The sequence below is a fragment of the Bidens hawaiensis genome, unplaced genomic scaffold (assembly GCF_021521415.1).
Source record: "Bidens hawaiensis isolate Kalapana, Puna unplaced genomic scaffold, B.hawaiensis_p1.1 tig00000459_1, whole genome shotgun sequence".
Classification (NCBI taxonomy): Eukaryota; Viridiplantae; Streptophyta; class Magnoliopsida; order Asterales; family Asteraceae; genus Bidens; species Bidens hawaiensis.
The window spans coordinates 927,162-947,321 of record NW_027491031.1 but is presented as its reverse complement, the minus strand read 5'-3'; the positions used below and the strand labels follow the sequence as shown (position 1 = coordinate 947,321).

Below are 20,160 nucleotides of genomic sequence, written 5' to 3'. Positions count from 1 at the left end.
TTAACTCGAGCTCGGCTTGTTTCGAGCTCGTGAATTGTTTTTTTAAGCTCAGTCTCAGCTCATGTATCATTTATTAGTTAATTTATATAAAATTTAATTATTTTTATACATTTTGGTGACAAATTTAAGCGAGCAGAAGCTCGGCGGAGTGGTGTGAAGTTAATAAATTTAAGTCCAAAAGAGGTAAAATTTGAAAATACACAAGGTTTGACGAGACTAACCGAGTTTCCCATACAAGGATCAAGCTCGGGTTCAATAACTAAACAAGCTTTATCTGACTCGAAAAAGCTCATATGATTATTCTTGATGTGTAGCAACCATAATTAGTTTACACCTAATATTCAAAGCATGTAATGCTAAAAATGAATACAAAAGTCTTACCTCAGTTGTGACAACTACAGTTAAAAGAACATAACGACTAATGAAAGATACTAAATTCAAAAACTTCATATTAAACTAGAACATAGTTGAGATGGTGAGATCAAACTCTCCACATATTCCATGGCCTGGAATCCCGATATTTTGCCAAAAGTCTTCGCGTGCACCTCGTTCCGAATGTTTCAGCATGTCATAAATTATGATATGCTTTAGCTTTCGCCTCCCAATCCTCAACATAACAATCTTTCCCACATCCATAATCAACAAAGGGATATTATAACCCGTGTGAGCATTTGTTGTCAATACTTTCGACCATGGTTTTTCCATACCATGTTCGTTCTTTACCCATAACTCAAATTTCGTAATCGTATATCGGAAAAGGTAAAGACGTCCTCCCAATGTGACCAAGAGACTAGAAAGAGGTATCTGTATCTCGGAAAATACCATCTCCTTAACATCCAATGCGACTATCAAATGCATGTTGTCTCTGACTGCTCTCCAATACAAAAAACCATTTGCAAATGTACCCGAAGAATCTATTATATGTAGAACGGCCTGACCAACGTCCTAGAAGTCGTGCTCCACGAACCCTTTTTAAGGCTAAAGACATCACACCATCTGGAATCTTGATCAAAACCTAACCTCTCATTATTTAGTCTAACAATCTTTAAATCAACTAGGGATGTTCCATAACAAAATCCATAACGAATACCAATCATAGATGATTCCAAAGGCGGTGGATTAGGGACCGTCTTTTAAGCTCCGGTTAATGGATTGTATAGGATCATGTCTTTGAGGACTAGAAGCACGATCCTGTTGTATGTTCCGACAATCATGAGACAATCTTCACTTTCTGGATTCATAAAATTAGGAAAAGGAAGCTTGGATACCGAATGAGCAGCGGTGACCATGACTTGAAGCGGCTTGAAGGGCAGAAGGATCATTCGACGTGATCTCGACTTCATAAAGTGATCTGAAATCGTACGGTTCCGTTGCTTCGACAAGCATCTTTTTATTATTTTTTTTGAATAAAACTTCTTTCATTATATAGAAACATAGATATTACATCAACATAGCAGGTAGGCGGGCAACAAGCTGCGCCGCCACCCCTTTCTGAATTGCAAACCCTAAGCTGCTAAAGACATACCCCTGCCCCTTTGGAGTCGACACATTGCTATGCACAACCCGTTGGACCCTGGTTAGGAAACAGATAGCTTCCGGTGCCAAGGAGCCAAAGGTATCAAAAGCCAGAGGGACAAAAACATGATGGTTCTCTTCGCAGGCTTTAGCATGTTTCTCCACCTTCTTCGTTTCAGCCCTTTTCATTGCTTGCCCAGCTACAAACCCATTATCCCTCAAACCAGCTAAGGGAGATACCCCTGTGAGGTTAACACAAGCGTGCTTTCCCCCGGCCCAATCAAAGACGAGCAAATATGCCGGTCGTAGAGTGGATCTCCCTTCCGTGGGGTCTGTAAGGATGTTTACGGGGGCTTCCTTTCTAGCTGATATCCCAGCTCGCCTTAAGATGTCCCAAAGGATGTCCCGCACCCAATCATGTCGGTATTTGAACCCAGGCATCTCCTTGCAATGTACCGCATGCTCTCCGAATTTATCCAGGCAAGCCTTACGGCAGATCGAACATGTTTCGTCTTCTGGGTACATTTGGACCATCAAATGGTACTTAAGAATGACCCTATACTCTACCACAGACATGCTTTGGCCCAAGCCATCAATCAGGATAACGGTCAGAAAATCTTGGGCATGAGGACCTTGTAAGCATTCAATAACCGCCTTCTGTCGGGGGGGACAATCCAAAAACTTCTCCCAGGCTCTGAGCGATTTTGCAAAAAGGGCATTCGCCAAAGTTTTTTGAGGCTTTGGTGGGGCGGTGTCCTTATTAGAGAAACCGCCAATGTCAAAGTCTGGGAGAGCGCCATTTAGGCGTTCCAGGGCCTGCACGTAGTTTGAGTCCAGGTCGAAAACTCCGCTATCCCTTAAGATGTGATTCTGTAGCTTCCAAGACTGAGCCCTCGACGCTACAAAAGCGTAAACCCAACATCATGAGCCGAAAGAAGGCCTAAACCCCCCAAGCGCATCGGTAAAGATGCAAGTCGCCACTGAAGATCACCAAAGAACGGGCCTCCACATACAACTATGTCTTCGATGGCTTCTCGAAGCCCCTTATCAAAACAGGATACCGCATCATCCATCATATGGGGGTGGCATGTTCGTAACCCAAAAAGCAACTTAGCAACCCCCATCCAAGACCTAAGCAGGAGGAGTTCGATCTGGGGATCCCTAAGGCAAGGTAAGAGTTTCATAAGATCAACCGCACGAGATGCTCTCCGCCTCGCCAACTCCTTAATAAAGTAGGGATCTCGACTAACAGCCCCTCCAAGGAGCTTTACCCCTCTCCAAGGAGCTTCCTTTCTAGCTGATATCCCAGCTCGCCTTAAGATGTCCCAAAGGATGTCCCGCACCCAATCATGTCGGTATTTGAACCCAGGCATCTCCTTGCAATGTACCGCATGCTCTCCGAATTTATCCAGGCAAGCCTTACGGCAGATCGAACATGTTTCGTCTTCTGGGTACATTTGGACCATCAAATGGTACTTAAGAATGACCCTATACTCTACCACAGACATGCTTTGGCCCAAGCCATCAATCAGGATAACGGTCAGAAAATCTTGGGCATGAGGACCTTGTAAGCATTCAATAACCGCCTTCTGTCGGGGGGGGACAATCCAAAAACTTCTCCCAGGCTCTGAGCGATTTTGCAAAAAGGGCATTCGCCAAAGTTTTTTGAGGCTTTGGTGGGGCGGTGTCCTTATTAGAGAAACCGCCAATGTCAAAGTCTGGGAGAGCGCCATTTAGGCGTTCCAGGGCCTGCACGTAGTTTGAGTCCAGGTCGAAAACTCCGCTATCCCTTAAGATGTGATTCTGTAGCTTCCAAGACTGAGCCCTCGACGCTACAAAAGCGTAAACCCAACATCATGAGCCGAAAGAAGGCCTAAACCCCCCAAGCGCATCGGTAAAGATGCAAGTCGCCACTGAAGATCACCAAAGAACGGGCCTCCACATACAACTATGTCTTCGATGGCTTCTCGAAGCCCCTTATCAAAACAGGATACCGCATCATCCATCATATGGGGGTGGCATGTTCGTAACCCAAAAAGCAACTTAGCAACCCCCATCCAAGACCTAAGCAGGAGGAGTTCGATCTGGGGATCCCTAAGGCAAGGTAAGAGTTTCATAAGATCAACCGCACGAGATGCTCTCCGCCTCGCCAACTCCTTAATAAAGTAGGGATCTCGACTAACAGCCCCTCCAAGGAGCTTTACCCCTCTCTCTGGTCTACCAATCCACTAGGGAAAAGCCCATCTTTGACTTTCACCCCATTACACGCTGGCCAAAAAACCTCGGTTTTGTTAATATTAAGTTGCAGCCCCAATGATGGCCCTTCCGAGCTGATAATGTCTAGGGCTTTAACGACTTCGTTGGCACCACCAATAATAGTCCCATCATCCAAGTACCAAGCATCGCAACAAGGGTTTTGTAGGCAATTTAACAAGAATGGCAAAGACAAGGTCTTCAGGCACATGATTATACATACCTGCCATTGAATTATAAAATTGCAAAAGTAAATGACAATTGAAAAGGGTATATTAATATTTTAATATATATGTGAGTTTGCATTATAGTTTTAATGAGATTATGATATACGGAGTAATTTTATTTCTAATGTTTATCTCTTCGAATCTCTCCCTTTAATAAAGAATCTAGGTTAAATTTATATACATAATAACTAATTTATTATACTAAGTTAAATTCGTATATTACAATGCATATGAATAATAAAATATTAAATAGTTAGTAATAAAAGTATAAAAAGTATAAAATGATAAAATATGGAATAAAATATAAGTCAATGAGCTTGTGGTGGGAGATAAAGATGAGATCTCATCTTTATGATTTATGCGACCCATGTTTGATTCCCGCCGTTAGATGCATCAGGGTGATGAGAGATTATACGAGTTGGTGACTTTCACTAGTTGGATCATTGAACTGAAAAGGTTTTATCGCACTACGCTGTCGTGCCTTCGAGCGAGTGTTCACGGGCGTTGGCCTTAGGTGAAAGTTTTTCCCAGGTCGAAAGACGAGTATATCTCGATGTAGTGAATTTAACCAGTAGCTATTTTAGAGCATTCATCGCCCGTTCAAAGAGAATTTCATATAAGTTATTATGTTTAAGTTAATGTATTATGGTGAAATAAGATAAACAAGAAAAAACATTTTGGACCAAAACCGCCCTTTGGGGTTTCTTTTTCAAATATACTAGCATTGTTACCCGCGCGTTGCGGCGGTGTTATTTTTGGCATGTTCAAAACATATAATAGCATTGTTACCCATACGTATCGACGGTGCTATTTTTGACATATTTAAATTTGTTCAAAATATATAATAAAGATAATGACTACAATAGTTTTGTTGTATCCATCTCATGTCCTTTACAAACCAGAATATTATTCAGCAATATTAGTGTAGAAAAAAAGAAGTTAAACCATTTACTCAATACCTAGGCCAAAGGTGTTTAGCGAACATGGTGATGGCATGATATGCATATGTTAAATTGAAGCACGTTGATGAATAATTGTCCTTTTCCTTTAATACATGTATATGTTAAATTGAACCTTCAAAACATACATGAACAATAATGAAATATTATTCTATAAAAATTTCCCTCCACAATCAAAATACATGAACAATAACATATAATTCTACAAAAATTTCCCTCCACAATCAAAATATAACCGATATAAACTTAAGTTAAACTTGAAAGATTGAACATATATATCTATCATTATGAGTAACAATTACATCAAAACTTTTATAAAAATAATCTACAATCAAAATTATTAAAAGGAAAAGTGAGATAAGTGTAGTAGGTTTGGTGAACAAATGCAGTAACTCAATTTCTTTTGCATATGATGCTAGGTGCAGATCAACAAAGGCAATTTTAAACCGTTTTACATTTAAAGAAATTAAATAGATTCATGACTTTTTCAACAGTAAGAATGATACTATTAACAATCAAAATCACATAGACAACAATTGATCAAAACAAAACAGAATGCGATGATTTCATAAATCAGAATGGCAAAGAGAAACTAATTTTGTGATGTCACCACAAAATTAGTTTGTTTTTCCAGACAGGTTTAATTGTTTAAAGATCTTCCAAATTAATGTTGTAGATTTAGAACCGACGGCGATTGATCATCTCGAAGAACAGTGAACAACTCCAAATGACTCGTAGTGGATCACACGAACGGGATTGAACAATATTGAGGGTAACGGCGACGACGGGATTTCGTGATATTTAGGGTTCCCATGTACAAATCTTCATTAAGCTTTTATCACTGTGCGTCTATAGATGAAAACTAACATAGTAAGTTTTCATCTGTTGCCGGAAACAGACATACTTCGTAACCGTCGTTTTGTAAACCGCCTTAAATGAATTTTTGTTTAACAATTGAAAATAAATGTATGTCTTGAGAAAAAGATCGATTTGCTTAAATGAATTTGTTTAATAATTAAACTAAAAGGATATATACGATGACTTTTCTCAAAAATAATTTACTAATATAAGAAGAAAAAAAAGAAGGATAAAAAAATAAGATAAGGAGGCTAAAGATAAATAACATGTGTTTGGCAACCAACAATTCTAAATATAGCATAGATAATATTCTCTACACGATCTCCAAAATTACTTTTAAAAAAAAAAAAAAACTTTGATAACATATTAATTGTTTTTTAAAATTATATATTTTAAATTAGATTTTTTAATAAAGGAAGAGATCAGATAAACATTATAATTAGATTCTTCAATCTATATATCCGTGACATATATATATATACTAGACGGGTGCCCGCGCGATGCAGCGGGAAACATAGACTTGGTAATCACGTAACATGGTTATGGGTGTTCATTGTTTAATTTGAAGCCGTAAAACTGTTGAAATCAGTCATTGGTATGATTTCAAGGTTGATCTTTTATTTAGCTTTTAGCCAGCCGTTTTCAATTTCAATGGTTCGGTGTCGGTTTACGACGACAAAAATTGTTACTAACAGTTTGGTTCACGGTTTAACTTGAAAACCGTCAAAACCATACCGCAAACACCCCTACACAAAATGTTATTTTTTTAACTAAAAAAAACTATAACAATATCATACTCTAATTAAAGAGAAAAATATTCTTGTTTTTATGGTAAAATTTTTTTAAATAAATATTAACGTACGAAAAAGTTATTAACGTTTAAAAATCATGGTGGAAGTTGGGTTAAAAATGAAAATATGAATAAGCATTAGTAAAAGATTAAGGGTAATAATTGTAACTATACATTAAATTTACAAAAAATTGATTATACTTGAGGGGGGAAAGTTGTAAGTAGTTTAAAAAAAAGTTAAAAACACGTGAGTTTTGATGTTGCAATGACCTTTTTATCCTTGTTTAAACTTGTACTATGTGCATTATTACTTGTAAATTACTTAAAAAGATGTGTCTTAATTTACCCCCATTTGATGTATTATATATAGTAAAGATATCCGATGCTTCTAATTCTCTTTGAAACCTTATAAGTTATAATTCAATGGCGTGTCTACCTGAAGACATTGTCTTTAACATTTTTGTTCGATTGCAAACAAAGCCCTTGGTGCGATTTAGATGCTTATCAAAGCATTGGAACCATTTGATTTCGGATTACTTTATGAAGTCGAGATCACGCCGAATGATCCTTCTACCCTTCCAATCTCTTCTAGCCATACGCCACACCGTCCCTTGGGATAAAACTGTTCATTATGTTTCAACATCAAGGGTTCCTTCTCCTTTTAGATACCTAGGACGTGAAGATCATGTCCAAGTCGTTGGAACATTTTGAAGAAGCGTGTATCGACTTACTTGTATACGATCAACGTTCCTCGGGTACGAGTGTGCTATATCACCGATGGTTTTCCGGGATACGAGTTCTTCCACCTACAAAACGAACAGCACCGTGAGCTTACCCCTCAGAAAGGGACAGAGGGGTCCTCTTTGGGGTAACCCTCCGGTGTGAGAATCAGGTATTGTAGGATCAAGATGTGAAAATGAGTAAAGGACTTAGATTATATTTTCTTGCTTGCCTCCAACTGTGGAGGTGGTGTGGTATTTATAGTATTAGGGTTTCCAATGATTGGGCTCAGACCCAATTAGGGCCTTTTTGGCCTCCTCCTATTGCTTCGCGCCACGTGTACTTAGGACACCTGGTGCTTTTTCATTGATTATTCTCTGACCAAGGTATTTCACCTGACCCATGTGCCATCACGTGGTGGCACATGGGCTTTGCTGAGTTGTCCACCCTTCATTGGCAGCTGTCAACATCAACACATTCTTTATTCCTTAAAAGATACCTTCTGGAAGGTTGCCTGATGAGTACAATCATGGTTGTCCTTATCCTGATTTGGATTAGACTATTGTCTCATTTGTTGTGTGTCGCTTACGCGCGGCCTTTATGCGCCTATCCTGGGGATGCGCAAGGTCTTCTCTTTATTCTCACAGATGTTTCATGCGCTTGCGCGTATGTGATATGCGCCACGCGCAGATGTTTCATGCGCTTGCGCATAGGTTTTGGCTTTGTGTCTTCATGACATCCTGATTTCAAGCCTCTTGTCTATATCTTGTGGGTTGACCCGCCCCGCTCGATGTTCAGGCGGGTGCATACCCCTTCAAGCCCCCCAGTCTAATGGGTGTCTTGTCTCGCGCGAGCGAGGTAAGATAGATATTAGACTTAATAGTTTGCTTTTTCAATAGGCTTGTTTTTTCCTTTTCTTTTCTTGTACGCGCGTTGCGCGAAATTCCATCCCTTTGGTTAAAACGAATCGTCAATGCACGTGGTTGGTTGGTGTTGACATGCATCAGAGATAGAGACGTTATGTGTCAGACCTTTCGTGTGCTCGAGGTGCTACAGTGGCCTTTCACGTCTCCTCATGCAGTGTCAGGAACACGTGTCGCGCTTATGTTGGCCTACGCCTGCGAGTGGGGGCGCGTGAGCGTAGATCTGATTATTACTTGTTTCTCTTTCTTTCCCCTGGGCCTATAAAACCAAACCTTTTGAACGGTTTTTTCTTCATCTTCACTGTCATTTTCAGAGCTTTTGCTTATCATTTACATTCCGATTAAGAGCTTTCGTCTTCGTCCCTGAATTCCGTGCTTAAAGTAACCATATTGTTCGATTCGCAATTGTATGTCTGGTAACCCAGACACCACAATTTCCCCTAGTAAAGGCCGTGTAAAATCAGTGGTTATGTCTACTTTGAAGAAAACCGGCAAGGGTATTCGGGTTGCCGAGGCTTCGTCGGAGGAGGGGGGAAAGAATAAAACGGCGAAAAGATGGGACGAGATCCCCTGCAAGTTGAAACAGCCTGAGCTTGATAGTCTCATTGCTTCACAGGGTTTTCTCCCTGAGTATGGTTGTCTGTTCCCGGCAGCCGGGCAGCCGGCGGCGGATCCTCCCGCCGGCTATATCTCTTTATATTCTCACTTTCTTACTCACGTAACCTTCGTCTTCCGATGACAAGGTTTATAGGTGCGCTCCTTCAATTTTATGGGATTCACATATCCCAAGTTCACCCTTTTGGGTTGGTGCGCATGACTCATTTTGAGTTTATGTGCAAAGCTCAGCGCGAAGAGCCTACTCCTCGCCGCTTTCAATATTTCTATAAACCAAAGGTTCAAGATTCTTGGTTTTCGTTTACTCCGCGCAGTCAGAAGGTTAAATGCTCTACTGTCACTTTTAAGAGCCTTCATGACTGGACTGAGAAGTTTTTCTATGTCAAAGCTGGTGTTATTCCAATCCACATGACTATGCGCGCGATCACTTCTGTGCCCGCGGATGACAATGTCCTTAAGAACCCAACGGGCACGTGGGTTAAAAAATTAACTGCTGAACCATCCCCCGCCAAGAATATTTGCGAGGAAGCGTTGGTGGGGGTTGGTATGAGCAAGAGGTGGACTGACAGCGAGACTGAGCCTGTCATCCATGTTGATGGCTCAGGTGGGTTGTTTGTTCATTGCATTAATTTTGCGCGAGTATAATTCGTTTTGCTGATATCACTTGTCTTGTTTTATGCAGAAAGCAAGGAATACATCCACGCCGCCTATGACGAACATACAGAAGGTGGCTCTGTCGCCCTGAACGCTGGGGAAGTTGCTTTCCCTGATCGCTTCGATGATATGTTCATCCCTGTCGACTTAGAATTTTGCTTTGACAGCGATGCGCCTGGTAAGCCCTTGTATTTGTGTTTAGGCCCTTAGAATACCAAATTTGGTTTTAACATTTATGTTGCGCGTATTGTAGATGCGCTCGCTAATTATGGGTTGGAGCCTGTGGAAGAGGAAGGGGAGGAGGAAGAAGCTGAAGCGCAAAAACTCAAGCGCAAGGCTAAAGGCAAAACTGGCGCAGGGGCCAGTAAAAAACAGAAAAAAGATGATGCCTCTGTTGCCCAGAATCTTCCTCCTACTCAAGTGAAGGGACTTGAGAAAACCAAGGGTTTTACTTCCAAGTTTTCCTCGTCTTCTTTGCCTCAAGGTGTGGGCACTCCTCCAGTCCACACGAGGTATGGTGCTGCCACCTCATCTCTGTGCGCGGCGGACAAGGGAAGCGGTGCTGCGCCTGCTGTTTCGTCTTCTCCAACAGGTATACTTTGTTTATATTTTGTGGTTTTATGAGCGTGATTTCGATAGTGTTATTAATAAAACTTTGTTCACTCAAATGTTTGTAGAGCCGGCAACGTTGGTGGCTCAACCTCAGGCGCAGCAAGGTGCCAAGGCTATGCCGAAGGTTGTTTTGAAGTCCTCTGTTTTGCCCTCAAAACGGGGGAAAATGGACTTCATGGCGATGCTTAATTCGCGGACTGCGGTGCGCCAAGGTATTTATTGCGCTTTGATTGTTTGATTTTTTCCTTTAGTTCAAGTCATGAATCATTTCTCCTTGTTGGTTTTTTCATAGGAATTATAGCTGGCACACAAGCTGCTGGTGGCGCTGCTAGCGCTGGTGCCGTTAGTTCTGCTCCTGCTCCAACAAGTACTGAATCTCCCCTCATTGGGATCACTAAGGAGCAGGAGACTATTTTTCGCGCTGCTCTAATAGCGTCAAGACCTCCCTCACCTCCTCCTGCGCGCAGCCCTCCTCGTGAGACTATTTTTGATTATTCCAAGTCGCAGGAGAAGAGACCTGTTATAGAGGATGATGAGGAGGTTAATTTTGAAAATTCTGATGGTGGCCGCGTAAGCCCTATAGCGCCACGAGATTTCGTGGCGCAGCCTTTTTCTCATGGGGCAGGCAGGAGCTCATCAGCTGGCGCTAATCTTTCTGCCGGTTCTCCTCAGGTATAAGTTTATTTTGCTCCGCTGTGCAGACTTCCAAGTTAGTGTTTAGATAACTAAAACGTTTCTTTGCGTTGCTTTGTGTTTGTAGGGAGTCGATCACATATACCGCCCGAGCTGGAGTATCACTGAAGAGAGCTCATTCCAATCCTTGGGCGTATGTGAAGACTTTTGGGCTCACTCTGTTCCTCCAGCTGAAAGGAGGTTTCAAGAGGACCGCGCTCGCGTGGATTTGCTTAATGACCACCTTTTTGCTGGGTCTGCGTTTTTTGCTGCCTCCCAAGAGCTTCGCAATGATTATATAAAGGTACGTGATGCCCTTGTGGAGGCCAAGCAAGAGGCTAAGATTTCTGCTTGGAATCTTTCTGATGCCCGAGAGAAAGCTGAGAAACTCCAAGCAGAACTTAGCGAGAACCGGGCAAGTTCCAACGCTGCTTTTGTGAAGCGCGGGCTTGAGCTGCAAGCTGCGCGGGAGAAACTGCAAGTGGCAGAGGCAGATGCGGCCAAGTACGCGCGTCAAGCGCGTGACCAGGAGTTAGCAGTGGAGGCGCGTGACCAAACTATTGCGCAGGTTAATACTGAAAAATCTTTATTGGAGACTGAGGTTGCGCGCCTGAAGAAAGAGCTCGATGCTGCGCGAGCGGAAAAGAATGAAGCCTTGGCGGCAGCAGCGTCTGACAAAGAAGAGCTAGAACAAGTCAAGGAAACTGTTAAGTTATTAAACTCTCAAATCCCTGCTCTTGAGACGTCTGTTTCTTCCCTCGCGCAGGATCGTCAATGGCTGATTTCACAGGGTGTGACTCGTTGCGCTTATGCCATGAAATATTCAGACGAGTTTCAGACCCTTGTGATGGACTGTAATGCGGCGTCGCGCTTGGTGGGTCGGGCTGAGGGGTTTAAGGATGGTTATGAATATGGCATGCTAAAGAAGAATCCATCCGACTACCCTTATCAGCTCGACGCTGTCTGCCCTGACATGGCTGAGGTGGGGGAGAAGTACTTGAATACTCCAATTCCCATCCTTGAGCAGGTATTTTAACCTTACTGAGTTTACTTGACTTATTTTCATAATCTTTGGTACTTATACTGTTCCTTGTGACTTGCAGATAGCCGCGCTTGCTGACCAGCCCGATCTTGGCGCTTTAAAGAAATTACTTGATGAATGTGAAAGGACTGGTGGCAATGATGATGGCGCGGGCAACGCTACCTCTGCCAGCGGCTTTGGCGTGACCAAAGGACCTACTCCTGACGCTATCATGACAGAAGACGACTATATTCAAGACGAACAGCTTGATTATGGTACGTTTGGAGATGACGAGGAGCGGGTTGCGCTAGATGCTGAGGGAGGAAATAATGATGAGGAGGATGAAGAGGCTGATATTAACATAGAGACTTGAAAAGCCCTTCTTGTTTTTTTTTTTTTTTTTTTTTTTTGTGTTTGTAGTTTTTACCTCATCATTTGTAAATTTGTAAACTTCTATGTTTCGGAATGAAATTTTGTTTTTCCCTTATTCGCATCTTGCGCATTCCCAATTCATCTCTTTATATTGCATGTGTGTGCTTGTTGAATATAAGGTATGCTTACACATTGAAACTTGAACAAGGTTGTAAGGAAATTATTTTTACTTAATCCTTAACAGTTGTCATATTTCAAGTTTTTTTTTTTTTTTTTTTTTTTGCGATATTCTGAATATGCTGACACGTGCCTTGGCATTTCATTATTCCTCTTTTGCGCGACGTTATCATGCATTTATTATAGGGAATTATGAATGAGTTTTTTAGCCTTTACGTGTCAGTATGTGTTACTTTGCTTATATCCATTATAATCACATGCGCGGCCCCGACCTGAGACCTTAACAACTATGCTTTGGCGTGTGCTTTGCCTTAGTTGTGCTTATGTATTTTTATGGTCCAGCTGCGCAATACGTAGGAGTTGTTCAGTGATGCCTCCAATTGCAAGAGATTCCTGATTGAAACGAGTTATGTAGTCTTCAATGGTTTCATCATTATTCTCTGACCAATTAGGGCCTTTTTGGCCTCCTCCTATTGCTTCGCGCCATGTGTACTTAGGACACCTGGTGCTTTTTCATTGATTATCCTCTGACCAAGGTATTTCACCTGACCCATGTGCCATCACGTGGTGGCACATGGGCTTTGCTGAGTTGTCCACCCTTCATTGGCAGCTGTCAACATCAGCACATTCTTTATTCCTTAAAAGATACCTTCTGGAAGGTTGCCTGATGAGTACAATCATGGTTGTCCTTATCCTGATTTGGATTAGACTATTGTCTCATTTGTTGTGTGTCGCTTACGCGCGGCCTTTATGCGCCTATCCCGGGGATGCGCAAGGTCTTCTCTTTATTCTCACAGATGTTTCATGCGCTTGCGCGTATGTGATATGCGCCACGCGCAGATGTTTCATGCGCTTGAGCATAGGTTTTGGCTTTGTGTCTTCATGACATCCTGATTTCAAGCCTCTTGTCTATATCTTGTGGGTTGACCCGCCCCGCTCGATGTTAAGGCGGGTGCATACCCCTTCACATTTGAAGGGATAGTCGTTCTACTTTGTAAAGATATATTGATCTTGTTCAATCCATTAACCGGATCGTTCAAGATTGTTCCTCATCCACCTTTGGACTCATCTGATAGAGTTGACACCTACGGATTATGTTATGGTGCAACTCTAGACGATTTAAAGATTGTAAAACTAAGATTTAGGTTCAGTTATCCGTATCGAGTTCCATGTGATGTCTTCAGCCTTAAAAAAGGTTTATGGAGCACAAAATCTATCAATTTGGAAGAGAGGTATATAGTTGATCCTTTCTTGAAAGAGAGGTTTGGTACATTTGCAAATGGATTTTTGTATTGGATTGCATTTAAGAAACCGGACCGTATACATGTTGCAATCGCTCTGGATGTTAAGGAGATGGTACTTTCCGAGATACTATTACCATGTAAATTTCGCTTGAGAGATAGTTTGTGTACATTAAGCGGGCGTCTACACTTTTTCCATAAATCCAATATGACATATGAGTTATGGGTAATGAACGAAGATGGTATGGAAAAGTCATGGTCGAAGATATTGACATCAAATGTTACTCTCTCGAATTTCAGTATCCTTTACTCCAATATAGATGCCGGAAAAATTGTTATGTTTGATAACAAGGATGAAAGGCGAATCAAAATCTACGACATGTTTAAAGAATTGTATGACGTATACAATCTGCACTGGATTGTTGGCAGCCTACAGGGATCACAAGCCATGGAATATGTGGAGAGTTTGATCTCACCATCTTATCTATATTCAACTTGGTATATTTGATATCATGTTTTTATTAGTTGGTTTATGGCATTTTAATTTACTATCTTCTGGTTTTCAATATCATATATATTATTTTCCCACATAGAAACATCAACTTTTAATAATCCAATGTTTCAAGGTAATGGAGTTGTATTGTAATTCATAAGTCTTGTTTGTTAAATTTGTTTTAATAGTTATCATAGGAAAACCTTGTTTTTATATGCGACAATAGGCTGTACCAATAGTTGGACACAAAAATGGTAGATAGTGCATGATATCTTATAGAAATAAGTTGGTTCATAAGTCTTTGATGTTCTAAAAGAATTTACACTAGTAATACATCCTGCGCGTTGTGGCAGAAATTATTGCTAGCTTATACAATATAGACGTGCACAAATTGAGTATTTTTTAAACCCGAAACCTAGTAGGAACCAGGAATTTTGAAACGGGGTACAAACTGGAGCTGGTTCTCGTCAGGAACTGGGTAGAAACCGAACCCGACTCGATTGGAAAATATAAGAACTCAGTGGAATCGGGTACGGGTTATACCCGAAAACCAGGTACACCGGATTTTCCTTATTTAATCCATTTTTGACCGTTGGGTACCCGGTTCTAACGTCTATAGCCATCTTTGGACTGTTGGAACCGGTTTTTGAATATTTAAAACATACACGCATAGTATAAATAGCTAGGTTAAGTTTAGGACTTGATAAACCGCTTCTCTAACTATAAAACACATTTTAAATCACAATATTGATTAAACTTGCATGGCGGCATGCAATGACAAGAATAAATTTCCTACAATGCAAGGAGAAAATTTGTTAGGTATTAAATAGTGTAGGGGTTTATGCGTTGCTAGGAAGTAGGAGGGTATAGATGTAAATAATCATTGTAATCGAGTTCGTTAAATATACGAACTTGAATATGGAATACACAACTAATGATTTGAGAGATTATCTCCTTCTTCTCCTATGTTCTTCTTTTACAATTCTTTAGCTTGGTTACCATTTTGTATAATTGATGACTATCCATGGCTTTATATGTCTCCTTATTTCTCCTTAATACGCAATGCCAAACACCCTTTAAATAGCCATAACTGATCTTTAGATGAATCTCGCTAATCATTAAACAACTTTAATAGTTTTTATATCAAGCAAACAAAACTTTTATGTTATATTATCAAATTAAGAGAATAAAGTAACAATGTATTAATTAAAGTGCTATGATATATGACATAAATCAAATCTGTGTTCTAAAATGCTCTTAGATGTTATGGATGAAGCCAACTTTGTCCATCAATATAAGCGATACCCATGTACGGAATTGCTTCTGCTACGGTTAAATTTTTCACATACTTGATTGTCCAATGTGATCCAGGGCCCGAACACGCATGTTGTCCAAACAATACTTTCCTGAAAAACATTCACACAATATATGTTAATAACAATGATTAACATATGATTATATATACGGAAAATCACAATATCATGTAGAAAAACTAAAACAGCCGTAACTGGTCTCTAGAGGCGTCATTCATGTCGTTCCAGCCTTCAGGAGCGATAATAGCAGGCAAGAACATATTAATGAACACGGTAGTCGCATAATTACCCCAAGCTCTCCCAAGCCAAATATTACCATTTCCTACAATTTTACACTTCACGAAAGAAAACCCGGTCTTTTCCTGTAACGAGCCACGTTTTTGGGCTGTTATCGCTCTCCATTGATCCCAAGACCGGTTGCAATGGAGTTCAACGTACAATCCTAAAATAAAGTTTTAAGAAAAATGGTTAATAAAAAACGTCAGAAAATAAAGCGGTTGGTCTATGAAAATCCGTTGTTGTTTAGGCTGAGGGGTGTGGAGCGCGAGAAAGGGCGCGTGAGGCCATCCGCTCGCGCCCCGGGGCGCGAGCACCACACCACCGAGGCGCGAGAGGGGCGCGAGCGCGGATTTCCAGGCGGGCGCAAGGGTGATCGCGGGAGAAGAGAGAGGAAAAGCTAGTGGGCCCACCCAAAAGAGCCGTTGAGCTCGGGTTTTTTTTTTAAAAAAACCTTTACAAAATCCTATATAATACCCCTAAATCAACCCATTTTAACCATATCAAGCACAACTTCAATCTCCAAACTCATATATAATATCCCAAACTCCTTTATAAAACCCAAAATTTTTTTCCTATATATAACCCATTTCATATAAATCAATTACCACAACTTCAAAAAAAAATTCAAAAACAACCCATCGTCCCAATTTTTTTTTTAAAAATAATGTCGTCGTACTCGTCTGATTCCGACTCCTCCGAAGAGGATGATTTGCTTCTTCATGTAGGGGGAGTTTTGACCGCAACCGTGGTCAATCCCTTGCAAAATCAAGCCCATCAACCCCGACTCCCGAGGGTTAGAGCACCACCTCGTGATCGTGATCGATCGGGTGCTAACGATACTTTGATGAGGCATTATTTTAGCCCTCAACCGGTATACGCGGAGTCGGATTTTCGAACTCGTTTTCGAATGAGCAGGCAATTGTTCACGCGTATAGCGAGTGATTTAGAGGCACGGTATCCCTTTTTTCAACAAAGGGAGGATGCTAGGGGTCTTCCCAGTTTTACCCCTCTTCAAAAATGCACGGCTGCTATCCGTCAATTAGCGTACGGCATCTCGTTGGACGCTTTGGATGAGTATTTACAGATGTCGAAAAGGGTTGCACGTGAATCCCTTCGTTTTTTCTGCCAAGGTAAAAAACATTAATTTTACTTTTTATTAAATATTTATTACATTTTGTAATATATATTGTACGTAGGAGTCATATCGACTTACGCTCGGAGATATCTGCGTAAACCTACAACGTATGACATCCAACGCATATATGAGGTGCACGCAGAAAAACATGGTTTTCCTGGGATGCTAGGTAGCATCGATTGTACGCATGTTGGATGGGCTATGTGTCCAACGGCCTGGCGAGGTCAGTTCCACCGTGGTGATCATGAAGGGCCGACCCTCATACTTGAGGCGGCGGTGTCACAGGATCTTTGGTTTTGGCATGCTTTTTTTGGTGTTGCTGGGTCAAATAACGACCTTAATGTTATCGATCAGTCACATTTGATCAACGACCTTATCGACGGGGTTGAACCACCTCAATCTTTTGTTGCAAATGGAGACCTCTTCAAGTACGGGTACTATCTGGTCGATGGTATTTACAACGAATGGGCTGTGTTAGTTCAAGCTTTTACAGATCCAATCGCCGACAAACGGAAGTATTTTACGAAGAAGCAAGAGTCTGCTAGAAAAGATATTGAAAGAGCTTTTGGAGCTATAAAAAAACAATATTATGTTCTGGCGAACCCGATACGTTATTGGACTCGGGAGAGGATAATGGACGTCGTCTACACGTGTCTTATCCTACACAACATGACGTTAGAAGACGAGGGCAAAGCTATATGCCAAAACTACCAAGGTGACATTCCGCCACAACCGTCCACAATCAGTGATCAACAAAAACTTCATAACATAGCAAATATCAAGAGCCGTGAGATACACGGGGGTCTTCGACATGAGTTGGTTGAACATTTGTGGACGAGGCGACCAGATGATCTTGTATTAGATTAGTTTTATTATTAAATATTATTGTTTGTTTAATTTTTAGTATGTTTTTTTTTATTATGAATTTTCAAAAAAATGTGTGTTTTTTTAAATAATTTCTTGTTTTTTTAATAATACGTTTTTTTAATACATTTATAAAAAAATAAAAAAATAAACCGCTCGCGCCCCCTCTCGCGCCCCTCCACACCAGGGCCAGGGGCGCGAGTACCACAACCAACACCCATCTTATCAAGTTTCTCTCTCTGCCACACGTCACAATATTATTGGCTGGAGCCCCCACTCGCGCCCCCTCTCGCGCCCCCCACACCCCTCAGCCTTAGAATAATGTGTATGGTGAATTACCTCATAGAGTGATCTACCATTTCCAAATATAAAATCTATTGCTCCTTCAATGTAACAATTTTTGAAATAATGTCTTCCTGATTCATCAAGAAGAGTATCTTGATATCCATAAAATCCACAACTATAAAAAGCCGCTTGATCACCACTGATTCTGAATGCAACCGCTTGTTGTCCATCTTTATGTGAAATTTGAGGAGGCGCCGTGTTCTTTATCATTCCATAACAACACAAGCTTTTTAGTAATCTTGCGTTGAAAAAAAAACACTATCTTTTCATGTTGCATAACAATGATTTACTTGCAATATAACTAGTTACCTTAAAGCTGATGTCGTGAGCGATAAACTTTGGCGCAAAAACACCAACCGAGTAGCTATAGTAAGTTCCCTTAGAATTAGCCGCGGTGTCACCCCAAACAATGAATGTATTAGCATAACCTTGGCCTTGAATTATAAGATTGGATTTAGTATTTGCCACCACTACCTTCTCCCTGTCAAAACAATAAAACAATTTTCAATTAATTAATTTTACACATTTAAGCACAAACTATGTATGCACAAATATATTTTACTTACCTATATGTGCCCGAATCAACTATGATAAGCGTCGGTTTTGATGCATTATCAGGAACAGCATCCACTGCCTTTTGAAGACTATTGAACTTGCCACAACCCTTTTGATCGACGGTTAAAGTAAGTCCCACCCCATATTTTGCTATAAGTGGAGATTTCCACTTCATTTCGTCGCATGCAAGAAACCTATAACTACGGGTAAAAGTTTGGTTTTCAAACTTTGCATTGTTTGGATCTTTTGTGTAGAAAGAAATGAAGATTGAAAGAAGAGCAACCGCAACGGCAGAGAGCCAAAACAATGTGTCACTTTTAGTGTTCATGTTTTCAGACCAAAGGATTAATGTGATTGAAACTTGCATGGGTTGTATTGTTATTTATACGTAAGAATACTAAAGCTTGGTAATGGAGATTAACTTGAAAAATGATATAATTATCACTTAATTGTATTTATCTCAACTCATGTTATGATTATCTGAATTTTATGTATATACAAGATATATATAGTATTTGATTAGTTTTTTTGTATTTATCATCTATTACATGAATATAATATGTGGTTTTGTTTTATTTAGCTTGTAAAGATTATATCTTTTATAAATATAAAATTTTATTTTATAAGTTTTATTAGTATTTATCTTTATTGTAAGAATATCTATGTTAACAGTATAAATCTGAATCATCCTAACATATTAATAGGGTAACTAAAAGTATGGTAAGTTTATTAATAACTAATAAGGTAAATAAAAGTATGATAAGTTTAAGATAAATCAGAGAATATTGTTGGCCAATTAAAAAATGAATAAGGCAAGTTTTTTGTGATTTTTTTTTTCAATTCCTATTGTAGAAAGAATACTTTAATTTAGATTTAAGAATATTATAATAAAATCAATTTTTCAATAGCAAAGCGTAGATTTAACTGGTTTTTTGTGAACTTAAGTATGTGAACCCTTGTATTTTTTGTGAATATTATAATAAAATGAATTTTTCAATTCCTTGTCATCATACGGGGCCTACGTTGAAGATGTCAAGATACCACCATAGAGTTGACCTTATGCTCTTTGATTTTCATTTACAAACCCTAGAAAATCCATTTACACTTAGCTTATAGGTAAGACAAACGATAAGGAAAACGTAGTACATTATAACAATGTCAAAAAAAAATTATATTACTAAGACTGAAAGAGTATAATTCTTGTTGGGTTGACCTGACCCGACCTGTTTCAACCAATACGTATTATACAAAATATTGCAAGTACAACAATTGATTCCAACATTGCAAGTGTAACATTTTCATGGGCTACCATCGAAAGGATAAACTTACAATGAAGACTTTTTCTGGTCAAACAATCTGACTTTCTGATTTAAAACTGATATAAGCTTTAGTCATTAAAGTTATCATAATCTCATTCATGTCATTCCATCTATTATAGATCGACTGTTTACAGTTTATTTATTTTTTCTGTTTATGACTAACAACCAAATCACGCTTGATTGAAGATGATTATGGATCGAGTTTGTTTAATTTTACTCTTTTTTTTAATTGTTTTATCGGGTTATGT

At 39.9% G+C, this 20,160-nt stretch overlaps 1 pseudogene; it reads right to left on the bottom strand.

Moving 5' to 3' along the window:
- Window positions 1-15,366: 15,366 nt before the first annotated feature.
- LOC143629693 (putative pectinesterase 15) lies at window positions 15,367-18,921 on the bottom strand (annotated as a pseudogene).
- Window positions 18,922-20,160: the final 1,239 nt, after the last annotated feature.